Source organism: Chrysochloris asiatica, unplaced genomic scaffold, assembly GCF_000296735.1.
Source record: "Chrysochloris asiatica unplaced genomic scaffold, ChrAsi1.0 scaffold00203, whole genome shotgun sequence".
In the NCBI taxonomy this organism is placed as follows: Eukaryota; Metazoa; Chordata; class Mammalia; order Afrosoricida; family Chrysochloridae; genus Chrysochloris; species Chrysochloris asiatica.
This window is the reverse complement of record NW_006408721.1, coordinates 372,440-379,225: the sequence shown is the minus strand read 5'-3', so window position 1 is coordinate 379,225 and position 6,786 is coordinate 372,440. Positions and strand designations below refer to the sequence as shown.

General features: G+C 38.9%; 1 pseudogene; it reads left to right on the top strand.

Moving 5' to 3' along the window:
• Positions 1-6,786, top strand: part of LOC102822004 — a 17,988-nt pseudogene that overhangs the window by 4,457 nt on the left and 6,745 nt on the right.

The following is a 6,786-nucleotide window of genomic DNA, read 5'->3' as shown; positions in this document are numbered from 1 at the left end:
TTTTTAAAAAAGTATTGCTACTAGGATTCCAGCTCATATATGCACAGGTTTATTTCAGACAAAATGTGTTAAAGCATGTCTCTGAAATCAGTGGATGGCTGCAGATGCAGAGAGGTTATGGTGATTGTTGGAGGAGGAGGGGAGTATTCATATTGAATGGGATAAGCACTCAAGGTTGGTTTGAACTGCTATGAGTCGGAACCGACTCGATGGCACTTAACAATAACAGGACAAACAAGGAGGCTTACTAGAAAGATGATCTAAAGTAAGAAAATTGAAAACTCCACTCGTGAAACAAAGTCAGAAAAGTTATGCTGAGGGATTTTTTTCCATCACATCAATGCACCTACTGATTCTTTGAGAGTAACAAGGGCTGTGCTACAAGAATTTCATTGAGAAACCTTGCTCCACCCGTCCACTGCAGCTCTTCAGATTTCTTTTTGTTCCTAAAATTCACACAACATTGAAAAGAAATACTATTTGAGTCTGTTACGGATTCCAACCCTGCCGATTTGACTTGGTGTAAATCAGAGGGTAGCATTTTGAGGGTGAGGGTTGTTGTTAAGTGCTACAGGTCCTGCACCATCCTCATAGTTGCTGCTACACTGGAGCCCATAGTTGCAGCCACCATGCCAATCCAGCTCGTTGGGGTCACCCTCTTTTTCACTGACCCTCCACTTTACGGAGCATGATGGATGCCCTTCTCCTGATAATGTGTCTGAAGTATGAGACAAAGTGTGGCCATCTTGGCTTCTAAGGAGTATTCTGGTTGTACAGATTCGTTTGTTCTTCTCGCAATCCATACTACCTTTAACATTCTTCTCCAACACCATAACTCAAATGAATCAATTCTTTTATGGTCTTATTTATTCATTGTCCAATTTTCACATGCATATGAGGCCATTGAAAATACCATGGCTTGGTTCAGGCCAAAATTTAGTCCTCAAACTGACATCTTTGCTCCTGAACACTTTAAAGAGGTCTTGTGCAGCAGATTTGCCGAATGCAATACATTGTTTGATTTGTTGATTGCCGAATCATTACTCAAAAGTGAAGTCTTTGAAAACTTCAATCTTTAAGGATATGGTAACATCTTTAAGGCGATGGTAACACTGTCCTTAGAAGTGTATAGGCTTAGATGGAGGGGAGGGTATGTCGAGAAACAATAGCTTCACAGTTAGATACATTTAATAAAGGTTTCTATGATTTTGCGGCAATAATTTCTTACTTACCCTCATGCGTGCTATCATATCATTCCCATTTTACAAAGGAGGAAACTAAAGCATAGTTAAGTTAGTTAGCAAGAACTCATTACATTGCTGGATTTGGTTTCAGCAAGCATGTATGATTCTGGAGTCCTTACAGTGAACCACTGAGTAGCACCACACGGATGAAGTGTTAATATATAATAAGTGTTCAAATAAAATTCATATTAAGCCAATAATAGAAAATTATTGAATTTAATATAAAACCCATTGTCACTGAGAATATTCAAACTAATAATGGCCCTATAAAAAACAGTAGAACTGTCCCTTAGTATTCAAACTGGTTCCGTAATACTGAAGGGAAACCAGAATGGATACAATATTTAAAATTCAGGTGATCCAGATGCTAACTGGAACATGAAAAATCATAGATTGAAACTCTGGTATGGAAGATTCCAAAGAGGCGTAGTGGGTAGTGTGCCTTGGAGTTGGTTCCAACTCATAGTGATTTTGTATAGGGTTTCCAAAGCTGTAAATCTTTACAGGAGCAAAAAGCCTCATCTTTCTCCCTCGGAAAGGTGGGTAGTTTCAAACTGCTGACCTTGAGGTTAGCAGCCTGACTTGTAACCACTACACTACCAGAGCTTCTTTACCAAAAAGTAACCCTTTTCAGGAGCCTAATGCGTGACCCTAGATTATTGCCAGAACTGTGGAAAGAGACACACATTCAAGGCAGCATAGTTGGCCACCATCTTAGAGCTGACACTAATCAAGAGATTCGGTTGCTATGCAATACACATGTTGCCCTTGTTTTCTAATAGGTTAAGTTGCTACCAGAGCTTCACCTATGATTTTCCCCATTGTGGTTAGCATTCTATTTCACCCAAATTTTAAAAATCTAGGTCTGCCTAGTGTTGATTTGTTGCCCTTGACTGAATCTGTTCAAAGCTCTGGTTTCTAAGGCTGTAATGTTTATGGAAAGGAGCCCTGGTAGTTTAGTGGGTTACATGTCGGGCTGCTAACCGCAGTTTGAATACACCAGCTGTTTCGCAGTAGAAAGAAGAAGACTTTTACTCTTGTAAAGATTTACAGTGTGTTTGTGTGATAATTAGAAATGTGTGGATCTTGGAGCTTCGATATTGCTCTCATGACGACAGCAAATCTTTACTCATCCCCTCAACATCATTCAGCTGTCTTTCTGGAAACCTTTTTCAACCTGGGGCTTTATCACTTTTCATCCTTCTTTTACCACACCTACAATTAGCCAGGTGGCAGCATCGATAGACTCAAGCATGGCAACAGTAGTGAGGTTGGCCCAGGATCAGGCAGTGTTTCTTTCTGCTGTGCATAGGGTCACTATGAGTTGGTGCCGACTCGATGGCACCTAACAACAACAACAACAACATAAACCTTTCGGACTCCTGGTGTGATGCTGTAGGATCAGCACTAGACTGAGAATCTAAATATAGGCAGTTCAAACCCACTAGCTGCTACTGGTAAACACACAAAGGGTCACCATTTATTGAGTTGGAACTAACTCATTAACACTTAACAACAACAACAACAAAGTTTCAGGATGCTTTAATGACTCCTTTTCCTTCAGATTGCCCCTCTATTCCTTAAAATACAAGTATTCCTTTAAGGCTTTCTTTTTCTTCTTTTCTCTTTGTATTTTAATTATTCTTGGTGATTTTGTCTATTGATATGAACTCAACTATCCTGGCTCTATGGTTGACTTCTAAATCATTATATGTCCCAGGCCCTCGTTGTTGTTGTTAAGGGCGTCGAGTCGATTCTGACCGATAGCGACCCTGTATTAGGTTTCCAAGAAGCAGCTACCACATCCCTAATAGAAATTTCCTTATGTCGTCTCCAAAGATAGCTCAAATGCAATATGTTCCCTGTTTCAAATTAATGCCAATATCAATCTTTAAATGTGTCCAAATTATCTTCAACTTATCCTTTCCCATGATCCATGCCTAATGAGTTGGCAAATTGGGTAGATTCTACTACTGCTATTTTTCACATTGTTACCTTTCTTTCTAAGGAGCTCTGGTAGCGTAGTGGTTACAAATCAGGTTGTGAGCCACAAGGTCAGCAGTTCGAAACTACCAGTTGTTTAGTGGGAGAAAGATGAGACTTTCTGCTCCTGTAAAGATTTATAGCCTCGGAAACTCTATGCAGGGTCACTATGAGTCAGAACCGACTCCACGGCACATAACAACAACAACACCTTTCTTTCCGCTCTCACTTCTGCTCCAGTTTTGGTCTTCACTGCCTCTTTCCTAAACCATTACAATGCTCTTCTAAATTATTTCCCTGTCAACCTACTGTTCTTTACATTGCTGCCAAAGTTAGCATTTAAGGACATCAACAAACTTTCTGAAGACTTTGTCTCTCCCATCTACCTCAAATCCTATGGGATCGCTAACATAAATTCTCGTCTTACATCCTTTCTGTGACTTTGCTCATACAACTCCTGTATAGGAGTCCTGGTGTGGCACTGTGAGTTAATGCACTGGGCTGCAAAGTCAGTTTGAACTCCAAGGTCAGTGTTTTAAGTTCATCAGCTGCTCCTCAGAAATCCTATACAGGGTAGCTAGCTATAAGTCGGAACCGACTCAACGGCACCTAAAAACAACAACAACCACTCCTGTATAGGGTTTCTGAGGAGCGGCTGGTGGTTTTGACTTCCGGCCTTTCGGTTCAAACTGAACTTGCAGTCCAGTGCTTATCCTATAGTGTCACACCAGGAATCCCACACACATAACACAACCCCTCTGAACACTATATTAAGGCAAGTCTCAGGTCTCACCTCCACAAAACCATTCCCAAAGTTTCCAAAACTTCCAGTCAGTATGTCACCATCTCCCTGTTCTCCTACTGTATTCTGTATCTTGTTATTGCATTTTTCACAGTCTGACACGTCCACAGATTGTGACCACTTGGAGCATACTGCCTTTGGCTTATTTACATAAGCATTTTCTAAAGGTGTGCTCTCCTGTTATAGATAACAAATACTGAATATACATATTTGTACTTCAGTTAGTTTCCTTATCTATAAAGTGGGACTAACATAGTCCCTTGATCTGCTTACGTGGATGCTATGAAAACACATGAGGTCATTTCCGTACAATGTTTGCCTTTATCTTTTTTTCACAGAATTGCATTCGTTCTATCCTGGGTCCTCTTCAGCCACCTGAATGTGAAGGTAGCCAAACAAATAAATATGAGAGCATTGGCCTTGGCTCTGGGTATAGAAAACAAAACAAGTTAAAGGTCAACATCAATCATCCGGTATTTGAGGAACTAGGAACAAAGAAAATAGAGAAATAGTGATTTCAGTGATGTTGAAATATACTCAAGGTAATGATTTGAAGTGGATTTGTGGCAATAATTCAGTTTTCTTTACCTTCCTGATATTAAAAAACTATATAAGAAGTCAAAATTGACTACTAAATATTGTTAAGAAATAGTTTACTCCAGAAAAAAAACCAAAAAACAAAAAAAACTGGCTTTTATAATTTAGAACTTTCTGGGTTGTTTTTTGGTTTGTTTTCAAGCTAACACTGCATTTTTTAAAAAGCATAAGGAGAACCTAGAAAATATCTTTGTTGACTTGCTAAATAATGATCCTCTTTTATCTGTTACTGAAATTCAGTGACCTCTGCAAAACTATAAGAAAAGCCAGTGTGGCTTAAAAAGTATTATTACATCTTACCGTTTCTAGGGTAGAACCCATGAAAGTGAAAGGAAAATATAGTTACTAACAGTGTTTTAAAAAACAAAAACAAAAACTCACTTTAATCCCTTAATAGAAATGTAGCAATTCTGAGCTATTGGCAATTTATGAATACTAGGAAATTTTTAAATTAATTGTTTGAAAACCTACGCACATTATTTTACACTATATACTTCATGATAGAAGGGATAAAGGAATTAATCAACATAGGCTGGGAATTATACGGGGAGAAAAGCACTGTTGGGAAGCTCTTAAAGAGAATAAGACCAAGAACTTTTAAAGAATATGGAACAGATTTTCGATGTGTAAAGCCCATTAAAAGTAAAAAGGAATAAGACTCATTTATAAATGCCCTTTAACCGTTTTAGAGTTTGTTTGCACAGCCTTAGCAGCTTATGTAATTATGCATGCTCACGTGGCGTCCTTTTTACTTTCCTGCCAGGATCTGACAGGAACTAGGGTAGGATAGGAATCCTGGGTAGAACCATATGGATTCACAAACATATGAGGAAGGCTCCAGTTTAATTTTATTGTTCAGAAATACTATCAGGAAGCTGAAACCAGTTGAACAAGAAGGTCACACAACAGCAGTTGTCTCTAAATGACTTGAATTCTTTAGTAGACTGACTTAATTACCCTAGTGTGGGATTTGAGAATTATAATTTTGTAATTCTTCAAATGACTTTTCCTATTATATGATAGTATGCTGAATTTATAGAACATTTTTCATTTTGAGAACCCAATCTTACAAACATTAAAGACTCTGCGTTCCTAATTGAAGATGTCAAGGCACTAGAAAGAGTAATTCATGAAGAAGGTACTTAATCAATGTTGTGATCTGACTCCCTACTTAAGTGTCTGATTATCTTATACAAATTCCAAGGAAGAGTGTGGGGAATTCAGATGATTGACTACCTCTCATAAATGCCCTCAGGACTTCTCCCACCTCTCAATCATAATTTGGGATCTTCAAAATCACTTCAATTTCAGATTTTTACCTTCCTCCTCTCAGTGACACCACCACCACCTCTCTCTCGGGCAAGAAATTTTGTTTCTAGATCTTGTCTAAGGGGAAACTCGCTCTGTGTTTGGGTCTCACTTTTAGCAACCATTTTCCACTTATTGGAAACACAAATCACATGGATCTTCAAAAACAAGTGGAGCTTGTTTCTGGTGGCCCCTCTGTTGAATCCCCAATATTTCCCACTTAGCATTTTATTCTAGTCTGGCCTTGAGAGCTTCATCCAACACCATTCAGCAGCATTCTACACCACTGGTGTTGTTCCTGTAGTTAGATACCATCAAATCATGTTGAACTCATTGTACCCCCATGTGACAGAGTACAGCTGCCTCATGGGGTCTTTTGGTTATAATCATTACAAAAGCAAATCACCAAATCACACAGAAAGTGTTTTCCAATTTAGCCTTTGGGTTAAGCACTAAGTACTTAATCATTTACAAATGGCTTAATATAAACTCACTACCTCTCAGTGAATTCTTGTTAAGTGTTGTTGAGTTGGTTCTGACTCATAGTGACCCTGTCTAGGGTTTCCGAGGAAGAGCTGGTGGGTTTGAACTACCAACCCTGTGGTTTACAGTCCAGTGCTGATTCTACAGTGCCACACCAGAAGTTCCTTTAACTCTCCCACTTATTTGCCATTTGACCTTAAGCAAGTTACTGAATTTCTTTGTGCCTTAATTTCCACATCTGCTAAACAGAGATAAGCATAGTACCTATTTTACAGGGTTTTAGAAGGAGTCAATGATTTAACTGTTCTAAGATATTTAGAAGGTGCCCTGGTAGCACAGTAGGTTAAGCATTGGGATGCTAATCCCAAG